Source organism: Pan troglodytes, chromosome 19 (assembly GCF_028858775.2).
Source record: "Pan troglodytes isolate AG18354 chromosome 19, NHGRI_mPanTro3-v2.0_pri, whole genome shotgun sequence".
In the NCBI taxonomy this organism is placed as follows: Eukaryota; Metazoa; Chordata; class Mammalia; order Primates; family Hominidae; genus Pan; species Pan troglodytes.
The window spans coordinates 23,131,987-23,152,214 of record NC_072417.2 but is presented as its reverse complement, the minus strand read 5'-3'; the positions used below and the strand labels follow the sequence as shown (position 1 = coordinate 23,152,214).

At 46.7% G+C, this 20,228-nt stretch overlaps 1 pseudogene; it reads right to left on the bottom strand.

Moving 5' to 3' along the window:
- Window positions 1–977: 977 nt before the first annotated feature.
- Window positions 978–13,432, bottom strand: LOC112206031 (eukaryotic translation initiation factor 3 subunit C-like; annotated as a pseudogene).
- Between the last annotated feature and the right edge of the window lie 6,796 nt (window positions 13,433–20,228).

Here is a 20,228-nt window from a genome sequence, read left to right as displayed (position 1 = left end):
CTAACATGGCAAAACCCCGTCTCTACTAAAAAAAAAAAAAAAAAATACAAAAATTTAGCCAGGCGTGGTGTTGGGCACCTGTAGTCCCAGCTACTTGGGAGGCTGAGGCAGGAGAATGGTGTGAACCCGGGAGGCGGAGCTTGCAGTGAGCTGAGATCACGCCACTGCACTCCAGCCTGGGTGACAGAGTGAGACTCTGTCTCAAAAACAAACAAACAAAAAACAAGCAAACAAAAAACACAATAAACTTAAATGATCAGAAAACAACCACATGCTTAGATATCAGAGCAAAGGCCCAGTCTCTCAATGCACCCTCTTACTGATGGCACCTGTCTTGTTATGAACAGGTAACAGTGCATCCACGCTGGTCTAGACCAGCTCTCCCTTCTCCCTGCCTGGTGAACCCTCAGGGTCCAACTGTCACTACTGTCTCCACTATGTCTTCCTGATGTTCCACCCCCGGTCACATCCTCAATACATCTGTGACTTTCTTTTTGAGATGGCGTCTCGCTTTGTTGCCCAGGCTGGAGAGCAGTGGTGTGATCTTGGCTCACTGCAACCTCCACCTCATGGGTTCAAGCGATTCTCCTGCCTCAGCCTCCCAAGCGGCTGGGACTACAGGCATGTGCCTCCATGCCCGGCTAATTTTTGTATTTTTAGTAGAGAGGGGGTTTCACTATGTTGGCCAGGCTGGTCTGAAACTCCCAACCTTGTGATCTGCCCACCTGGGCCTCCTAAAGTGCTGGGATTACAGGCATGAGCCACTGCGACTGGCCTTTTAAAACACCCATTATAACTTATGTTACTATAATTTTCTGTTAAATGTCAAAAAGCAGCAGGCTCTTTGAGGTCAGGAACGTGTTCAATTCACCTCTTCATCTGAGCCTTGTGTCTGTCATGTGGTAGCAGCTCAGAAATATAATCAGCAAATGAATGGGCTCAACACACCTTTGTGGCAACAAGCAATCAACCAGAACAACTTTAAACAGACCTTTAGTGACTGAGGTGTGGTTTAGGACTTCAAGGTTGGATGGCCTAGGCGGGAAACAGAGTGGAGAGCTCAGTACGCTGTCTGAGACTGCTGCTGGCAGTAGCCACCGCGGCGCATGTAGCCCTCGTTTTTGCGGTAGCCGTCCTTCTGGTCTGTAGGAGAGAGATGGGAAGGAAGGGCAGGGAATGCCAGGTGAGAGGCGGTGAGGGCACCAGGAGCTGGGCAAGGAGAGGAGCCGAAGTACTCACCTCGGAAGTAGCCCCCGTAGGTGCCCTGCTTGTGGTCAAACACCCGTTCGTTGTTCTCCACCAGGCTGCCCAGCTTCTCGGCCAGCTGCAGAGCCAGGTTCTGCTGGGCAGTGGGCTCAGTGCAGTGCATCAACACTGTCTGTGTTGGCTGGTCCAGGGAGGCCTGACAGGCGCCAAGTCAGAGGAGGGGACACGACACAGATCAGGCCCCTCCGCTCCAATCCCTCCATGGCTCCACCTGCCCGCTTCCCACCCCGGCCCCTACCATCAGCTCCTCATTAATGATCATTTTGCTGATGATGGAGTGCACAGTGGGCAGATCCAGCTCAAACATGTCTGACAGCGTCTCCATGCTGGGAAGAAAGAAGGCAGAGGGCAGGGGCAGTCAGGACACTTGCCCACAAGGCTGGGGCCCTTCTGTGTCCCCAGGGCCCCGCCTACCTGATGGAGTCATAGACACTGCTGTAGGTGAAGAGGTAGGTCCTCAGTGACTCTTCCTGGATCTTCCTGTGGGAAGAGGGGACAGAAGACACAACAGGGCCTCAGGGAAGGGGACCAACCAGTCTCTTCTTCCCCGACCCATCATGGCCTCTCTGTCTGCTCACCTAACCAGCATGGTGCGGACTTTGTCAGCCTCGGGGAAAAGGTCCCACACTTTCCCATTCATCTTCTCATTGATGATAAAACTGTGACAGGCCTTCCAGTCACCCATCTTCATGGCCTTGGAGGCAGCGACCACATGTTCCCGCATGGACTCAGGGGGACCTGAAACGGTGGGAATGAGGCAGGGCCTAGGGAACTTGGGACAAGTTCCATTAGCACTCTTTAAGGAGGAACAGAGGCTGGAGGAGCAAACCATACTAGAGACTCTCCCCGCCTCTCCACCAAACAGCCACGTAGTCGCCCAAGCCACTCCATCTGCACAAATGTTTGAACTCAATCAGTCTATAGATGCACTTCAGGGGACTGCCGAAACCCTCAAAAATGTTGACAAATTGTGCACATGTCCTCATGTACATTCTTCCTAGGAAAAAGGCCCATGGCTTTCATCAGATTCTCGTAAGCTTCCTTGACCTAAAAACACCTCTTCCAGCCAGGCGTGGTGGCTCACACCTGTAATAATCCCAGCACTTTGGGAGGCGGATCATCTGAGGTCAGGAGTTGGAGACCAGCCTGGCCAGCATGGCAAAACCTCGTCTCTACTAAAAATACAAAAATTAGCCAGGCATAGTGGCACACGCCTGTAATCCCAACTACTCGGGAGGCTGAGGCAGGAAAATTGCTTGAACCCGGGAGGCAGAATTTGCAGTGAGCTGAGATCTTGCCACTGCACTCCAGCCTGGGCTACAGAGTGAGACTCTGTCTCAAAAAACAAAACAAAACAAAACAAAACCACCTCTTCCAGCTCAACTGGAATGGAATTTACCAACCCTTCCTCACTCACATCACCTTCATGAATGGTGCCATTCCCATGCATCAATTACACTGTTGCCAGCTTATTATTCTTCCAAGCAGCTCACTTCTTTTCCTTAAAAAACTTAGCCCCGGTCAAAATTATCTCTAAAATCACAAGTTTATATATTAATTATGAACTCAGGCCCCCAAATACAATCCTAAGACAAGCCAGGAAGGTAAGACATGGTACGCCATAGTAACTGGAATTCAGGGTAGACAAAGTGCAAAAGTTCTACGGCTAGAAATGGGTGGCAGACAGTGAAACACAAACACGCAGACTCCACAGCAAGAACGGCAAGCTCAATGCGAACGGGGATCAGGTCCAAATGGAACCATAGGAGCGGGGCTAAGTGTAAGAGTGTAAGGAGAGGCACACAGCCCTCCTGGATGAACCTCCATTTTAACCATATTAACACTTGCAAAAGGCAAGGTTGGTCTGGGCGCGGTGGCTCACACCTGTAATCCCAGCACTTTGGGAAGCCGAGGTGGGCGGGCCACCTGAGGTCAGGAATTCGAGACCAGCCTGGCCAACATGAAGAAACCCCATCTCTACTAAAAATACAAAAAATTAGCTGGACATGGTGGCGGGGGCCTGTAGTCTCAGCTACTCGAGAGGCTGAGGCAGCAGAATCACTTGAACCCAGGAGGTGGAGGTTGCAGTGAGCTGAGACTGCGCCACTGCACTCCAGTCTGGGCAACAGTGAGGCTCCGTCTCAAAAAAAAAAAAAAGAAAAAAAAAAGAAAGAAAAAGGCAAGTTTAGGAGCTCAAAGAATATTTCTCTATAGGCCGAACAACAGTGCAGGGCTGATGGAAACTGGCTTTTGGAACCACTGTAGGGAGAAATTGAGAGGCAGGGACTGTGGAGAAGCAGACAGCCCTTTCCCATCGCTGCTACTTCAGCTCCAGCCAAGGCTAGCTCTGCAGGAAGGCAGGGCCAGGAGCGACAGATTGCCAATATTCTAAGACATGAAAATTCCGATTTTCATGGGAAATTTCCCCACAAAGTAAATCTCACTACATAAGCCAAACAAAATGTGCCTAAGGGAACTTGCCCTTTAGCCCAAACATATACATGACCAGGAGAGGACAAATCTGTAGGGGGATGTGGCTGTGGACACTGGGCTCAGCTCACTCGTCAAGCCCTCCTGTGGGCCAATGTCACAGGAAGGGCGCAGCTCAATTCCTTTCCAGTGAGTCACCACTCACTGCAACCCTGCAGGATCTGTCTTTCAAAAGGGGCCAAAGGAATCAACGTTAGCCTCTTGAACGATAAGGCTCTATGATAGTTGGTTTGGCTGGAATATAATGTACATGAAGGGAAGAAAAGGGAAAGAAAGATCAGAGGTACACATGAGCTGCATTAAACTCGGGCAAGTCACTTAACTTCTCTGTGCCTCAGTTTCTCCACTGGGAAAAAGGGTATTACTAGTACCTACCGGCATAGGGTTATTACTAATGCAGATTAAATAATTATTTGTAAAACACTTAGCACAGTGCCAGGCAGAGGAGTTGTCATTAAATCAGATGGAGTCGAGTGGTGGGAGAGTTACTCCCTTCACTTCTCTTAATCCTTATGTGTAATCAGGGAGCGAGGCAGCCTGCTGAACCCTGGAGCTCCACACTCACCCAGCAGGGGCTGTCGCTCGCCCATGCGCAGCTGGTGGTGGAACTGCTTGCTGATCATGCGTCGGCGGGCATCGCTCTCATGGGCGGCCATGTAGGGGATCTCCAGGAGCATGGCAGACACCAGGTAGACACACTCCAGCAGCTCCAGGTTGATGTGCAGGTGGAAGGGGACCTGACGGCGCCGCTCCACCTTCTCCTGCTCCTGGTTGCGCTCCTGCAGGCTGCGCAGCAGCAGGCCCTGGCCCAGAAGCTCCTTGGCTCGGCCACTCGACTGGATGTCCAGCAGGGCGTTGTGTGCGTCCTTGGTCAGGCCTTGGCGGAAGGCACAGATGCCCAGCTGCACCATGGTGCGGTTGTAAAGGATCTGGGGGCAAAGGGTCATAATGCACTCAGAGATGACAGCTGCAAGACAAGTCTTCATTTATTCCATAACTAAGCCGGGTGCAGTGGCTCACACCTGTAATCCCAGCACTTTGGGAGGCTAAGGTGGGAGGATCACTTGAGCCCAGGGGTTCAAGATGGGCCTGAGCAACATGGAGATACCCCATCGCTAAAGATAAAAAACAAAAACAAAACTAAACAAATCTACTTCAAGTGCCTACTATGTGCTGAGCACTAGGCTGGGGAGGGAGAGCAAAATAGACAAGTCCCCAGTCTGCAGGGAGCTTATGTCTAGGGGTGGGGTGTGGTGGGCAAGAGAGCTGCACTATGAGGATGGTGACTCATGCTGAGAAGAAAAATAAAGCAGAGGACGGAGCCAGGAAGGCAGTCTGCGCAGTGGTGGAGGCTCAAATGTTCATATAACTACAGAAGGCCTCATTGGGAAAGAATGTTTGAATAAAGACCTAAAGAGAGAGCAAGTCATGCAGGCATCTGGGGAAAGAATATCCTATAAAAAGGAAAAATAAACGCAGTGATCCTGTGGAAGAACCGGGCCAGGCATATTCAAGAAACAAGGGGCGCGACACAGCTAGGGCTGGGAAAAGATGCCACCACAAGCTGGGGGATGGGCGAGCACCAGCCATTTATGAGTTTTTTTTTTTTTTTTTTTGGAGATGGAGTCTCACTCTGTCACCCAGGCTGGAGTGCAGTGGCGTGATCTTGGCTCATTGCAAGCTCTGCCTCCCGGGATCATGCCATTCTCCTGCCTCAGCCTCTCCGAGTAGCTGGGACTACAGGCACCCGCCACCACGCCCGGCTAATTTTTTGTATTTTTAGTAGAGACAGGGTTTCACCGTGTTAGCCAGGATGGTCTCGATCTCTTGACCTCGTGATCCACCCGCCTCGGCCTCCCGAAGTGCTGGGATTACAAGTGTGAGCCACCATGCCTGGCCTTGTTATGAGTTTTAAGACAAGAAACCATGGGAAGGTTTTGAGCAAACAGGTAATATGATCTGACATAACTGAACAGGGTTAATCTGTATTATGAACAGAACAAAGGGACTGAAGGGACACAAAGGCAGATGATGGTGGCTTAGAGCAGAGGGTACAAGCAGAAGTGACAGAAGTGTTCTCATAATGGACTGTGAACAGGAATGGCTGGGGAATCAGATACAGTATATGAGGGAAAAGTTCGAATCAAGAATGACTCCAAGGTTTCTGGTCTAAGCAACTGGGAAGAGGGACTTGGCACTAATTAAGACAGGGGAGATGGTAAGTGGTACAAATCTTGGGGGAAAAGGCTAAGTGTAGTCATAACAACAAAAATGTGGAGATCAATACCAGTCATAAGCTTACATGCAAAAAGCCTTAAAAATGTTAGCGACAGAATCCAGCAATATATAATATAAAAGAGACAATATACATGACCAAACTGGATATACTTCAGGAATAAAAGGTTGGTATAAAAATGTAATGAACTCGGCTGGGCGTGGTGGCTCATGCCTGTAATCCCAGCACTTTGGGAGGCCGAGGTGGGTGGATCGTGGGGTCAGGAGTTCAAGAGCAGCCTGCCCAACATGGTGAAACCCCGTCTCTACTAAAAATACAAAAGTTAGCCGGGTAGTGGTGATGTGCACCTGTAATCCCAGCTACTCGAGAGGCTGAGGCAGGAGAATTGCTTGAGGCTGGGAGGCAGAGATTGCAGTGAGCCAAGATCGTGCCACTGCACTCCAGCTTGGGTGACAGAGTGACACCCTTTTTCAAAAAACAAAAAACACACAATAATGAACTCATAGTTATTCATTATATGAATAGAATGAAGGAGAAGTAACCGGGTATTTCTTTTCTTTTTGAGACAGTCTTGCTCTGTTGCCCAGGCTAGAGTGCAGTGGCATGATCGTGGCTCCTGCAGCCTCGACCTCCTGAGCTCAAGCAATCCTCCTACCTCAGCCTCCTGAGTAGGTGGGACTACAGGCGTGCACCACTATGCCTGACTAGTTTCTGTATTTTTTGTAGAGACAGGGTTTTGCTATGTTGCACAGCAATGAAGATAGTATGGGACTTGCATAAGGACAGACAAAAAGGTAAATGAATGGGACAGAGGGAATGACCTGAAAAACACCTACTCTTATAGGTAATGTGGTTTTTCATATTGTTTTCCACAAAGACACCAAAGCAATACAATAGGGGAAAGGAAGTCTTTTCTACAAATGATGCTAGAACAACTAGGTATCCATATGGAGGAAAAAGAAACCCTGATCCCAACCTCACCAGATGCAAAAATCAAACCTAGACCAACTATAAGACTAAATGTAAAAGCTAACACCCATAGCAACTTACAAAAAAAAAAAAAGAGAGAAATTTAAAAAGTCTTCACGAATTTCAGTTAGGCAAAGGTTTTTGAGACAGGATACAGAAAATAATTACTATAAAAGAAAAAACTGGGCCGGGCGCAGTGGCTCATGCCTGTAATCCCTGCACTTTGGGAGGGTGAGGCGGGCGGATCATGAGGTCAAGAGATCGAGACCATCCTGGCCAACACGGATACTAAAAAATAAAAAAAATTAGCTGGGCATGGTGGTGGGCGCCTGTAGTCCCAGCTACTCGGGAGGCTGAGGCAGGAGAATTGCCTGAACCTGGGAAGCAGAGGTTGTAGTGAGTCATCAAGATCGCACCACTGCACTCCAGCCTGCCAACAGAGCGAGACTCCGTCTCCAAAAAAAAAAAAAAAAAAAAAAAAATTCTGACACAGGACTAGCTATCCAGGATAGATAAGGCACTCCTACAACTCAATAAAGTGAACAATCCAATTGTTTTAAATGGGCAAGAACTGACTAGATATTTATTATTTCATGAAAGATAAATGGCCAATAAACATAAAAAAGTAAAAAAGTAGCCAATATCAATAGTCACCAGGGAAATGCAAACTAACACCACAATGAGATACCATTAGACAACCAACTAAAATTTAAAAGACCTTTGAGTGGCCGGTTGCGGTGGCTCACGCCTGTAATCCCAGCACTTTGGGAGGCTGAGGTGGGTGGGTCACCTGAGGTTCAAGACCAGCCTGGCCAACATAGTGAAATCTTGTCTCTATTAAATATACAAAAATTAGCCTGGTGTGGTGGCACGTGCCTATAATCCCAGCTACATGGGATGGTGAGGGAGGAGAATGGCTTGAACCTGGGAGATGGAGGTTGTAGTGAGCCAAGATTGCACCACTGCACTCCAGCCTGGGCAACAGAGCGAGACTCTGTCTCAAAACACACACACACACACACACACACACACACACACACACACCCTAAAAGATACACACACACACACACACCCTAAAAGATACACACACACACACACCCTAAAAGATACACACACACACAACCCCTAAAAGATACACACGCACCCCCTAAAAGAGAGACACACACACACACACACACACACACCCCTAAAAGATCTTTGAGACCAGCCTGAGCAACATAGTGAGACCCTGTCTCTACAAAAAATAAAAAATTAGCCAGGCATGGTGGCACATGCCTGTAGTCCCAGCTATGGTGGCACATGCCTGTAGTCCCAGCTACTATGGAGGCTGAGGTGGGAGGATCACTTGAACCTGGGAATTTGAGGCTACTGCGGGCCATGATCATGCCACTACACTCAGTCTAGGTGACAGTGCAAGACCCTGCCTCAAAAAACAAAAACAAAAAAAAGTTTAAAAGACCAATACCACCACCGGCATGATGGCTCACTCCTGTAATCTCAGCACTTTGGGAGGCTGAGGCAGGCAGATCACTTGAGGTCAGGAGTTTGAGACCAGCCTGGCCAACATGGTGAAACCCTATCTCTACTAAATTACAAAAATTAGTCGGAAGTGGTGGCGGGCACCTGTAATCCCAGCTACACGGGAGGCTGAGGTAGAATTGCTTGATCCTGGGAGGTGGCAGTTGCAGTGAGCCAAGATTGCACCACTGCACTCCAGCCTTGGCGACAGAGCGAGACTCCCTCTCAAAAAAAGACCAACACCACCAAAAGTTGACAAGGAACTCCCAAACACTAGCAGGAGTGTAAAATGGTATAACCACTTTTGAGTTTCTTACAAGAATGTTCACAGCAGCTTCATACATTAGAGCCAAAAACTGGAAATAAACTGGGTGTCCGCCAAGAGGAAAACAGACACAGTGATATGTTCATACCATAAAATAAAAACACAAACAGGAGGGCTGTTTAAAAACCAGCATTACCCCCAGACAGGTTCACCAGGTGCTCTACACATAAACATTTCCTAGTTGCCTCAAATATACTTTTACATGATCTACACTTCCAGACACAGCTTTTTTTTTTTTTTTTGAACAGTCTTGCTCCATTACCCAGGCTGGAGTGCAGTGGCACAACCTCGGCTCACTGGAACCTCTGCCTCTTGGGCTTAAGCACTACCAAGCCTGGATAATTTTTTTTTTTTGACACGAAATTATGTGTTTACATGCAGGAGGACTGCAGGATGCTGGCAACTGGGAAAGACCAAGTGTCTACTTAAATTTGCACCAGCCAGACAGGTGGCTGTTCTGGTTAAGCCAGTTTGCCAAGAGGCCAGGGGCCTGGCAACTCCTTCACCTCCAAGGCCTCCCCATCCTACCTGCACTGGCGGGTCTGCATGCTGAAAGTTGTCCTGCAAGTGGCTCATGAGCATGAGGTCGCGGGCCTGGTACCAGCGGGAGTGCAGAGCATGGTGGTAGATGTGGCAGAGGATGGCGCATGTGCGGATCCGGTCTGTGCGGTCCTTGGCGTAGATGTACTTGCACAGTCTCTCCATCAACACAGCCGAGTCCTCGCCCTCATTTTCTGCCTGGTCTTGCTCAGACTGGGGAGGAAGGGAGGTTATTTGCAAAGGAGATCCAGCTTTAAAAGGCACAGGCTCTAGCAACTAAAGATGAGACTCTATCCAGTCTCATTCTAATACCTCAGTTTCCCTCCCTGCGCCACCTGCGGAAGTCTAGAGAGTAACAGATTTGCTGTCAAGTCCTGACAGAAGTGGAGGACAGGTGGACACACCCATTCCCCTCTGCCATGACTGCCACGTGCTCACCTTTGAGGAGCCCTCAGGCGGGGTCAGCTGCCGCTGATGGGCCTTGTAATCAAACTTGTAGTAGGTGTGCAGGATGCGCAGCAGGTAGATGCGGCAGACCTCCTCGGTAGTGCCCTTCTCCTCCAGGTAGCGCTGCACACGCTCGATGATGGCACACACCTGGGCCTCATCCTTCAAGTGCTCCATGTACTCTGGCAGGGAGAGCACCCACCCTTGTCTCAGCTGGGCAGCCAGGCTTTCCCATCTGTTCCCACTCATTCCAATCAACCCGTCCCTCTTCTGCACCCGTCAGAAAAGTCTAGTCAGTGTGCCCCAGAAAGGCCATCTCCCACTCCCAGGACCCAGAACCTTCCAGTCCCACAGCTTAGGAAAAAAATCCCAACTGCCAACCTCTGCCAATAAGGGTCTGCCAGGCCTGGCCCTTGCCTGGTCTCCCACGATTCTCCCTCTGGCTTCCTGTGCTGGAGTCCCACTGGCCTTTTTACTCCTGGAACATGAAGCTTGCTCTCTGCTCCTCCTGTCAGGCGCTGTCTTCAGCTGATTCTTCCCCTAACTCCTCCTCATTGGATCTCACCTCAGGTGGTCCCTACTTAAGGGTGCTTTCTCCAGCTGTTAGCTACAGCAGCCACCCCTCCAGCCACTTCTTACCACAGGGCCCTAGTTTAACTCTGAACTTTATATCATCTAGAATTATTATTATTATTTTTTGAGATGGAGTTTCACTCTTTCGCCCAGGCTGGAGTGCAGTGGTGTGATCTCAGCTCATTGCAACCTCTGGCCCGCTGGGCTCAAGGGATTCTCCTGCCTCAGCCTCCCACATAGCTGGGATTTACAGGCACCTGCCACCATGCCTGGTTAATTTTTGTATTTGAGTAGAGCCAGGGTTTTGCCACATTGGCCAGGCTGGTCTCAAACTCCTGACCTCAGGTGATTCACCCACCTCGGCCTCCCAAAGTGCTAGGATTACAGGCGTGAGCCACTGCACCTGGCCCAGAATTATCTTAATATCATACTTTTTTTTTTTTTTTGAGATGGAGTCTTGCTCTGTCGCCCAGGCTGGAGTGCAGGGGTGTGATCTCGGCTCACTGCAAGTTCCGCCTCCTGGGTTCATGCCATTCTCCTGCCTCAGCCTCCCGAGTAGCTGGGACTATAGGTGCCCAGCACCACGCCTAATTTTTTGTGTGTGTGTGTGTGTGTATTTTTAGTAGAGATGGGGTTTCACCGTGTTAGCCAGGATGGTCTCGATCTCCTGACCTCGGGATCCGCCTGCTTCAGCCTCCCAAAGAGCTGGAATTACAGACGTGAGCCACCACGCCCGGCCATATCTTACTACTATTATTTTTCAAACTGCCTTTCTCCATCCAGCACAAAAGGTAAGCTTTTGGCTGCCTTGTTAATCACTACACCCTTGACTTGATGGGCACATTCACACTTTTACTGAGTAAACTATGCTGCACTTTCACACCCCAATGCCTCTCATCCAAGCTAAACAAGAGAAGTGAATAGATGCCTTACCCCAAAGGTTCTCAAAGTATAGCCCTGAGACCAGCAACCTGGGAGCAGGCTAGAGGTGCAGGTTCTCAGGCCCCACTCAGACCTATGGAATCAGAAACGATGGGACTGGGAGCCAGCATCTCATCAGGCCCTTCCGTGTGAACGCTAGGTAAGTTGAAAGGCTGGCTTTTCAAGCACTCTGACTTAGTATAATCCTCACAAAGCTCTAAACCTAGTAATATTCCCCACAATTTTCCTCTCAGCAAAGCCCACGCTTGCTCAGGCTCACCTTGGGAGTGAGGGTCAGTATTTTGCATTATTTTGGTAAATTCTTCATCCATTCATTCCACCAGAGTTAGGATGCAGCCACGGACACGCAGTGGCTGAAAAGGAAGGCGAAGGAGGAGTCAACAAATTAGCCCAGATCTCAGTCTCAAACCTCAACCCTCGGGTCCCACTGAGCCTTCCCAAAGCATAAAATACACACCTCCAGTTATCCTGCCAACTCCTCCCTTTACCTGGTCAGCGTTGTGCAGGTTCTCACTCTCTTCCAGAATATTCTCTCCAACAAAAATGTTGGGATTTGCAAACAGGATATCCATCAGCTCATTGATGCAGTCCAGGCACTTCCCCCACATCTCTGGCTGCCAAGATTTCAGGCCACATCAGAGTCAGAGGTGTGAAGGTAGAGTAAGCGGATGCCTCCCCCTTCAGCAGGAATCATGGGGCCTTCCACCACCAAGACTGCCTCCATAGCCCCTGAGTCTTAAGATGCTAGGTACCTTCTTCCCCCAACCCACCAGCGATGCCCTGAGATGAGCCTCTTCACTGCTCTCACCTTCATGTAGGTTGCCAGGTTGGGGTTGTAGTCATAGAGAGAGGCGATGATATTGAACTTGATCTTGACAATGACGCCCTCTCCCAGGTTGTTTTCTGCTGCAATCTGAACCAGCAGTTGCAGCAGCTCAATCTGGGCAGCACTAGAGGGCCAGAGAGCTGGGTGAGGCTTTGGAGACAAATCGCAAAGTCTCTCCCAGCATGCCCTCTTCAGATAACACGCCCTCCTCATCACCCATATCCCTGCTTCTCCTTTATAAATTCCAAACAGAAGCAACAATAATCCCAACCATCCTGGAATGCTGTGAAATGCTTCACACCTACCACCATCCTCTGTTACCTAATAACTAAAGAAGGTAAACACTCTTACTTTTTTAATCTTAAAAAAAAAAAAGCCATGTGTGGTAGCTCATGCCTGTAATCCCAGCACTTTGGGAGGCTGAGGCAGGCGGATCACTTGAAGTCAGGAGTTCGAGACATGGTGAAACCCCATCTCTACTAAAAGTACAAAATCAGCCAGGGATGGTGGCGGGTTCCTGTAATCCCAGCTACTCAGGAGGCTGAGGCAGGAGAATCGGTTGAACCCAGAAGGCAAAAAGGTTGCAGTGAGCCGAGATCGTGCCAGTGCACTCCAGCCTGGGCAACAATGAGACTCCATCTCAAACAAAAAAAAAAAAAAAGAGGAGAACATTATCTCATTGTATAGATGGGAAAACAGACCCAAAACATTAAGTGATTGGTTTTAAGTCACAAGAAGAGTAAACAGCAGATAATGGACGGGGATGCCCCAAGCATACAATTCCCTCTACTACAGCCACACACAGACCCTTCCAACAATCCCTTCCCCCAACCTCCACCCTCTGCCACCCTGCAATCCCACTGCCCAGGCCCACGAATCTTACCGATCAGTTCCCTTCTGGCCTCGTGCCTGTAGGATCTCATTCAGTTTCTAGATAACAACAGCATGGGTGATCTCAGTTCCCTTGGCAAACATTTTTGGCTTCTCCTGTATCAGTACATATCCCGTCATGTGCATGCCAGCGGGAAACTGTCCTTGCCTTTTCCCCACAAGGGGACCTTTATGTCCTCCCAAACTGTTCCCCAATTCATTTTACCTCTGAAACCCTCACCTTAACCAACGGCACTCCGCCCCGGACCCTTTCCCACTCCCCGCCTTCATTGTCCTCCTCCTCCTCAGCCAGGCGCTTGGATTTCCTGTCGTGCTGCTTCTTAGCTTCGTCCTCCCGTTTCTTCTCGGCTGCCTTCTTGTCCTCATCTGTGGTGGGTGCCCTGCCGACAGACATGGGAGAAGATGACAGATCAGCCCCTCCCCACCTCTAAGGCTTCTTCCTCCCATCAACTTCCGCTTTTCCTCCAGCAGCTCCTGGGTCCAAGTTATGCTCTACAACAATGACCTAGAGGGCACAGTGAACCATAACCATAGCCATCTCTAATAAGACAGAGTACTAACCAGGCCACTGTAGACATATTAATAGAAACAACCTGTCAGCTAGGCATGGTAGATCACTTGATGTCAGGAATCCAAGACCAGCCTAGGCAACATGGTGGAACCCCATCTCTACTAAAAGTACAAAAATTAGCCAGGCATGGTGGTGCACGCCTGTAGTCCCAGCTACTTAGGAGGCTGAGGCACGAGAATCACTCAAACTTGGGAGGCAGAGAAGGCTGCAGTGAGCCACAATCATGCCACTGCACTTAAGCCGGGGTGACAGAGCAAGACTCAGTCTCCAAAAAAACAAAACAAAACAAAACAAAACAAAAAAAAACCAACCTGTCATTTTGCTACAAAGCTAACATCTACAGTTTTCCAAAGAATCCACAAACAACTTATTTTCTTTGATACCAGCTGCTTTCTCCAGACTGACCAACTAATCAATGAATCAGTTCCCCCAAATATATAAAAACATTTTTTTCTTTTTTACTATTCCTAAACTGTTTTATCCCTTTCTCTCCTCTCTTGACAACCGATTAATCTAAATTCTGAATTTTAAAAAAATGTTCATTACAAAAAAGGTCCCCACAAAACAGAAAAAGATCACCAGCTACCTTGAAATGGTCTTAGGCTACTGGATGTTGCCTGAAACCATCTCCAGACTTGAGTATGTATTTATGTAACAAAATACAAACCAAATGGCAAAGACAAATTACTTCAAACTTTGCACAGATACTGAAGAATAAATCTTTCCAGAAAGACTCAACATTTTTGAAAACTCATATGTAATTACCATAATCTACCATTTGAACATTTATAAATAAATTTCATTTTCACTGCTTAAAAGGTTTGAATATGTTTTTGGAATAGTCTATAAGTTTACCAGTTAAATTAAGTCTTCCCTTGCCAGAAGACCAATGCCATAACTCTCAACAGAAGTGTATGGACTGGCCAAGCATGGTGGCTCAAGCCTGTAACCCCAGCACTTTGGGAGGCCGAGGTGGGCATATTGCTTGAGCCCAGGAGTTTGAGACCAGTCTGGGTGACAAGGTAAAAAGCCCGTCTCTATTAAAAACAACAACAACAACAACAAAAGCTTATGGATCTTTCCCCCGTACCACTGCAAGACTCTAATGATGACTCACTTTATAGGTAAAATCCTTTGCAAATATGCAAAGCATGTTCATTAAACTAAAACCTCTTGGTCCAAACCATCTGTATAGCTCTGAGATCAGAAGAACTAAAGCTATTTTTAAAAATGAATGCTTCAAAAGAACTTAAACTTCCTTGGCTAAAGTATTACTTCTAGCACTAAAGATAGTATGATACACACCTCAAAAGGGAAATGTACTATTGTATGAAATTCTAACTGAAAGACCTAAGACTTGGCTTGACCTCTCCTATGACAGATTATACTCTGGTATATTCATATCTTGGTAGAAATTATCAGATAACAAATGTTTATATCCTCAGCTATATAATCAACAGATAAAAGCAACATTTCTAAACGAGTATTACCTCTACTTAATACATAGTTAAGAGACTAAAAACTCATTATTGAGAGACACCAACGGAAGTCAGGCCTAACTACACTGCAGAGGACCACACCATTTTCCCATGCCTTCCCAACCACAACTACTGATGGAAAGCCCTAGATGTATACCCTTGCTTAGGATCCTAACTCGGACATTCAGTCTCACTAGAGATCCTGGGGTTCACTTAAAAAACAAAAACAAAAACAAAAAAACGCCTCCAGAATCAGGTAACTCTTAGAAGTAGACAGCAGCTCTGTAAGAGTTCACAGGTCGCTGGGCGCAGTGGCTCACGCTTGTAATCCCAGCACTTTGGGAAGCCGAGGCAGGCAATCACGAGATAAGGAGATCGAGACCATCCTGGCTAACATGGCGAAACCCTGTCTCTACTAAAAATACAAAAAATTAGCCAGGCATGGTGGCACGTGCCTGTAATCCCAGCTACTTGGGAGGCTGAGGAGAACTGCTTGAACCAGGGAGGTGGAGGTTGCAGTGAGCTGAGATTGCACCACTGCACTCCAGCCTGGGCAACAGAGCAAGACTCCATCTAAAAAAAAAGAAAAAAGAAAAAAAGAAAAAGAGTTCACAGGTCAGTCATGACATCAGGTATAGATGAACTCCCCCCTAATACCTTCAGATCACCATAAGACAACAGATGGCCTTATCCCACATAAAAGAGGCTGAAGTTCATGAGAATAAACCCACTCCTTTACAAGCTTGTTTTGACCAAAAGATGAAGGCTGAGAAATGCTGATGACGGAAAGGGTATATTTAGACTGGCTGAATCTGGAGTTGCTGAAAACCCTTACTGGCAGAGGGCCTATCGTGTTTTCTAGAGCATCCACCAACCCTGGGTGGCATACTCAAGGAGAGTTAATATCAGAGTTTACACAGAAAAACGGGCAAACAGAATCCACTGTTCTGTGGTTTTGCCCTCTCTCCTTGTTCCTCTTTCTCCTATATAAATCCTGCTTTTGCTCGGTTGGAAATTAATCTGAAAATCTGTCTCCCTTGTTATACAAGTGAAATAGTGTCTGTGAATTATTCTTCTACACTACAAAGCCACAAACTCTCAATGTCAAAAAGATTCTGACACTTGAAATTCTAACTTTATTTTCTCAAGGGTTTTCCTCAGAACATTGATTCAACTAATTTTAGATTTTTCTGATTAGGTATACAAGTTAGTTTACAGGTTAACAAAAAAAAATTTGGCTGGGTGCGGTGGTTCACGCCTGTAATTCCAGCACTTTGGGAGGCTGAGGTGGGCAGATCACGAGGTCAGGAGATCGAGACCATCCTGGCTAACACAGTGAAACCCCGTCTCTACTAAAAATACAAAAAAATTGAGCTGGGCATGGTGGCAGGTGCCTGTAGTCCCAGCTACTCAGGAGGCTGAGGCAGGAGAATGGCGTGAACCCGGGAGGCGTAGCTTGCAGTGAGCCGAGATCGCGCCACTGCACTCTAGCCTCGGCAACAGGCTAGTGTCTCAAAAAAAAAAAAAAAAAAATTCAAGGATAACCTCTAAAAGCATAGCATGTCTAACTCCCAAACCAGCAGAGAAAAACAAAATGAATAATAAGAAAATATATATAACTAGAAACAGGGGGGAAAAAAAAGAGGATGAGAAAATACATGTAGGCTAGGTGTGGTGGCTCATGCCTGTAATCCCAGTACTCTGGGAGGCTGAGGCGAGCGAATCATCTAAGGTCAGGAGTTCAAGACCAGCCTGGCCAACATGCTGAAACCTCATCTCTACTAAAAATATAAAAATTAGCTGGGCATGGTGGTGCTCACGTGTAGTCCCAGCTACCCAGGAGGCTGAGGCCTGAGAATCACTTGAACCCAGGAGGCAGAGGTTGCAGTGGGCCAGGATTGCACCACTGCATTCCAGCCAGGGCAACACAGTGAGACTCCTTCTCAAAAACAAAAACAAAAAACACACAAATAAAAGAAAAATAAAATACAGGCTGAATATCCCTTATCTGAAATGCTTAGAACCAGAAGTGTTTCAAATTTCAAATAATTGCATATATATAATGAGGTATCTTGGGAAGGGCTCCAAGTCTAACTATGAAATTTGTGTGTTTCATCTACACCTTATACAAACAGCCTGATGGCAATTTTACATAGTATTTTAAATAATTTTGTGCATGAAACAAAGTTTTGACTGCAACCTGTCACATGAGGTCAGATGTGGAATTGTCCACTTATGGTGCTCCAGAAGTTTCAGACTTTGGAATTAGAGATGCCCAATCTTTAGAAGACAGAATGAATTTCAAAATAATTATGATGAAAGAAACTACCCCCTCCAAATTATATACCGTTAATTCCATTTACATAAAATTCTAGAAAATGCTAACTTACCTAGTGACAGAAAGCAAATTAGTATGAGGGATAGGGTGAGGAAACTGAGGCAGGGAGAAGTATTACAAAGGGGAAGGTGGAAATGTTTAGGTGTGAAATTTTTAGGATATTATGTTTTGATTGTGGTGAGTTCTATGGGTGTAAACATATGTCACAACTTATTAAATTTAACTTTAAGGCCGGGTGCGGTGGCTCATGCCTGTAATCCCAGCACTTAGTGGAAGGCCGAGGCGGGTGGATCACGAGGTCAGGAGATCGAGACCATCCTGGCTAACATGGTGAAACCCTGTCTCTACTAAAAGTACAAAAAATTAGCCAGGCGTGGTGGCGGGTGGCTGTAGTCCCAGCTACTCAGGAGGCTGAGGCAGGAGAATGGTGTGAACCTGGGAGGTGGAGCTTGCAGTGAGCCGAGATTGTGCCACTGCACTCCAGCCTGGGTGACAGTGCAAGACTCTGTCTCAAAAAAAAAAAAAAAAAAAAAAACTTTAAACAAGTGCAGTTATTGTATGTCATTTACACCTCAATAAAACTATTACAAAATTTAAAATAAAGAGGATAAACAGAAAGCATAAGATACCATAAAATGGTAAGAATAAATACATTGATAACCACAATAGGCTGGGCGCAGTGGCTCACGCCTGTAATCCCAGCACTTTAGGAGGCCCAGGCAGAAGGGTTACTCGAGCCCAGGAGTTCGAGACCATCCTGGGCAACAGGGCAAGACCCCATCTTGATAAAAACTAATTATGTAGACACATATATAAATAACCATCATATATATGTAAATAACTATAATAAACGTAAATGAACTAAATTGCCAGAGAAGCAGAGATCAAGTTCTGGCGGTCATTGCACAATGTGAACGTACTAAATGCCACTGATTTGTATACCTGAAAATGGTTAAAATGGGAAATGTTATGTATCACAATAAAAGGAAAAAAAAGCAGAGATTTTATGAGATTAAAAAAAAAACAAACCAAAAACCTAGCTGTGCTTAAGAGACACTCTTTTTTTTTTTTTTTTTTTTCCTGAGACGGAGTCTTGCTCTGTTGCCCAGAGCTGAAGTGCAATGGCGCGATCTCGGCACACTGCAACCTCCGCCTCCCGGGTTCAAGCAATTCTCCTGCCTTAGCCTCATGAGTAGCTGGGACTACAGGCGCAGGCCACCACACCGGGCTAATTTTTTTGTATTTTTAGTAGAGATGGGGTTTCACCATGTTGGCCAGGCTGGTCTCGAACTCCTGACCTTGTGATTTGCCTGCCTCCGCCTCCCAAAGTGCTGGGATTACAGGCGTGAGCCACCACGCCCAGCCAAGAAACACTCTTAATCATACAGCATGGCAGAGTTAAAAATAAAAGGACAGGAAACGTCCTTTTCATAAACATCCTTTATCAGGTAGAGGGAAGCTCCCTTCTATTCCTAGCTTCAGTCTTTTATCATGAAAGAATATTAGGATTTTTTTCAAATGCTTTTTTTTGCATCTGCTGAGATGACTCTACGGCTTTTGTCTGTTATTCTATTGATATAGTATATTAGTTGATTTTCATATTAAAACATCCTTCTATTATTGGGATAAATCCTACTTGGTTATTAAATTTTTTTTTTAACTTTTTTGGGAGATGAGCCCACCCATCCTCCATCCCCCTACAGGCAAGGAGGGGGTGCTACCATATAATCCTTATTGTATGTTGCTGTGTTTGGTTTTCTACTATGTTGTTAAGAACTTTTGAGTCTGTATTTATAAAAGTATAGCTTTATAGTCTTACAGTTTTTTTGGTTTTGTTTCGTTTTCTGAGACAGAGTCTTGCTCTGTCGCCCAGGCTGGAGTGCAGTGGCACGATCTCGGCTCACTGCAACCTCTGCCTCCCAGTTCAAGCGATTCTCCCGCCTCAGCTTTCCGAGTAGCTGGGACTACAGGCGCCTGCCACCATGTCTGGCTAATTTTTTGTAGTTTTAGTAGAGACTGGGTTTCACTGTGTTAGCCAGGATGGTCTCGATCTCCTGACCTCGTGATCCACCCACCTCGGCTCCCCAAAGTGCTGGGATTATAGGCATGAGCCGCCGCACCCGGCCCGTTTTGTTTTATTTTTAAAGATGGTTCACATACCTTTATTAGAAACAAAGTTATTAAAGATCAAAACATTTCCAAACATGTGTCTTCAAAATATGCTCTTTATGGCATGAGCTTCTCTTGATTAGTGGTGATTTTTTTCACCCCTTGGCCAGCTGACTCCTTCTCAACACTGGATTCTCACCGAACCATAAGAGTTTGTACCTGTAATACTCTTTTGTATGTGAAGCACTAGGATTATTTGTAACTGTAATCTTGCTCATTCACAAGAATCTGGTTAAGCCCCTTGTCCACTTTGGAGAGTTAGGAAAAATTATATCTAGATAGCATAATCTGTAAATCCACTTATCTGGACATACGTAAACTGTATAGAGACTAGGTGTGGTGGCTCTCACCTGTGATCCCAACACTTTGGGAGGCCAAGGCAGGAGGATCGATTGAGGCCAGGAGTTCAAGACCAGCCTGGGCAACACAGCAAAACTATTAGTAAATAAATAAAATAATGATAATAATAAAAACCGTGTAGAACACTGAAAAGCAAACATGGCGCAGGACACTGAAAGAAAACACACAACCCCTCCAAATACGAAGCTCCTGACCCCTTACCCAGTTACCTCACCTGTCTTACATAACCCAAGATGTCTAACAGACGCCCAGTGTCAATCCACTTACTAAATATTAATAAAGCTTACTT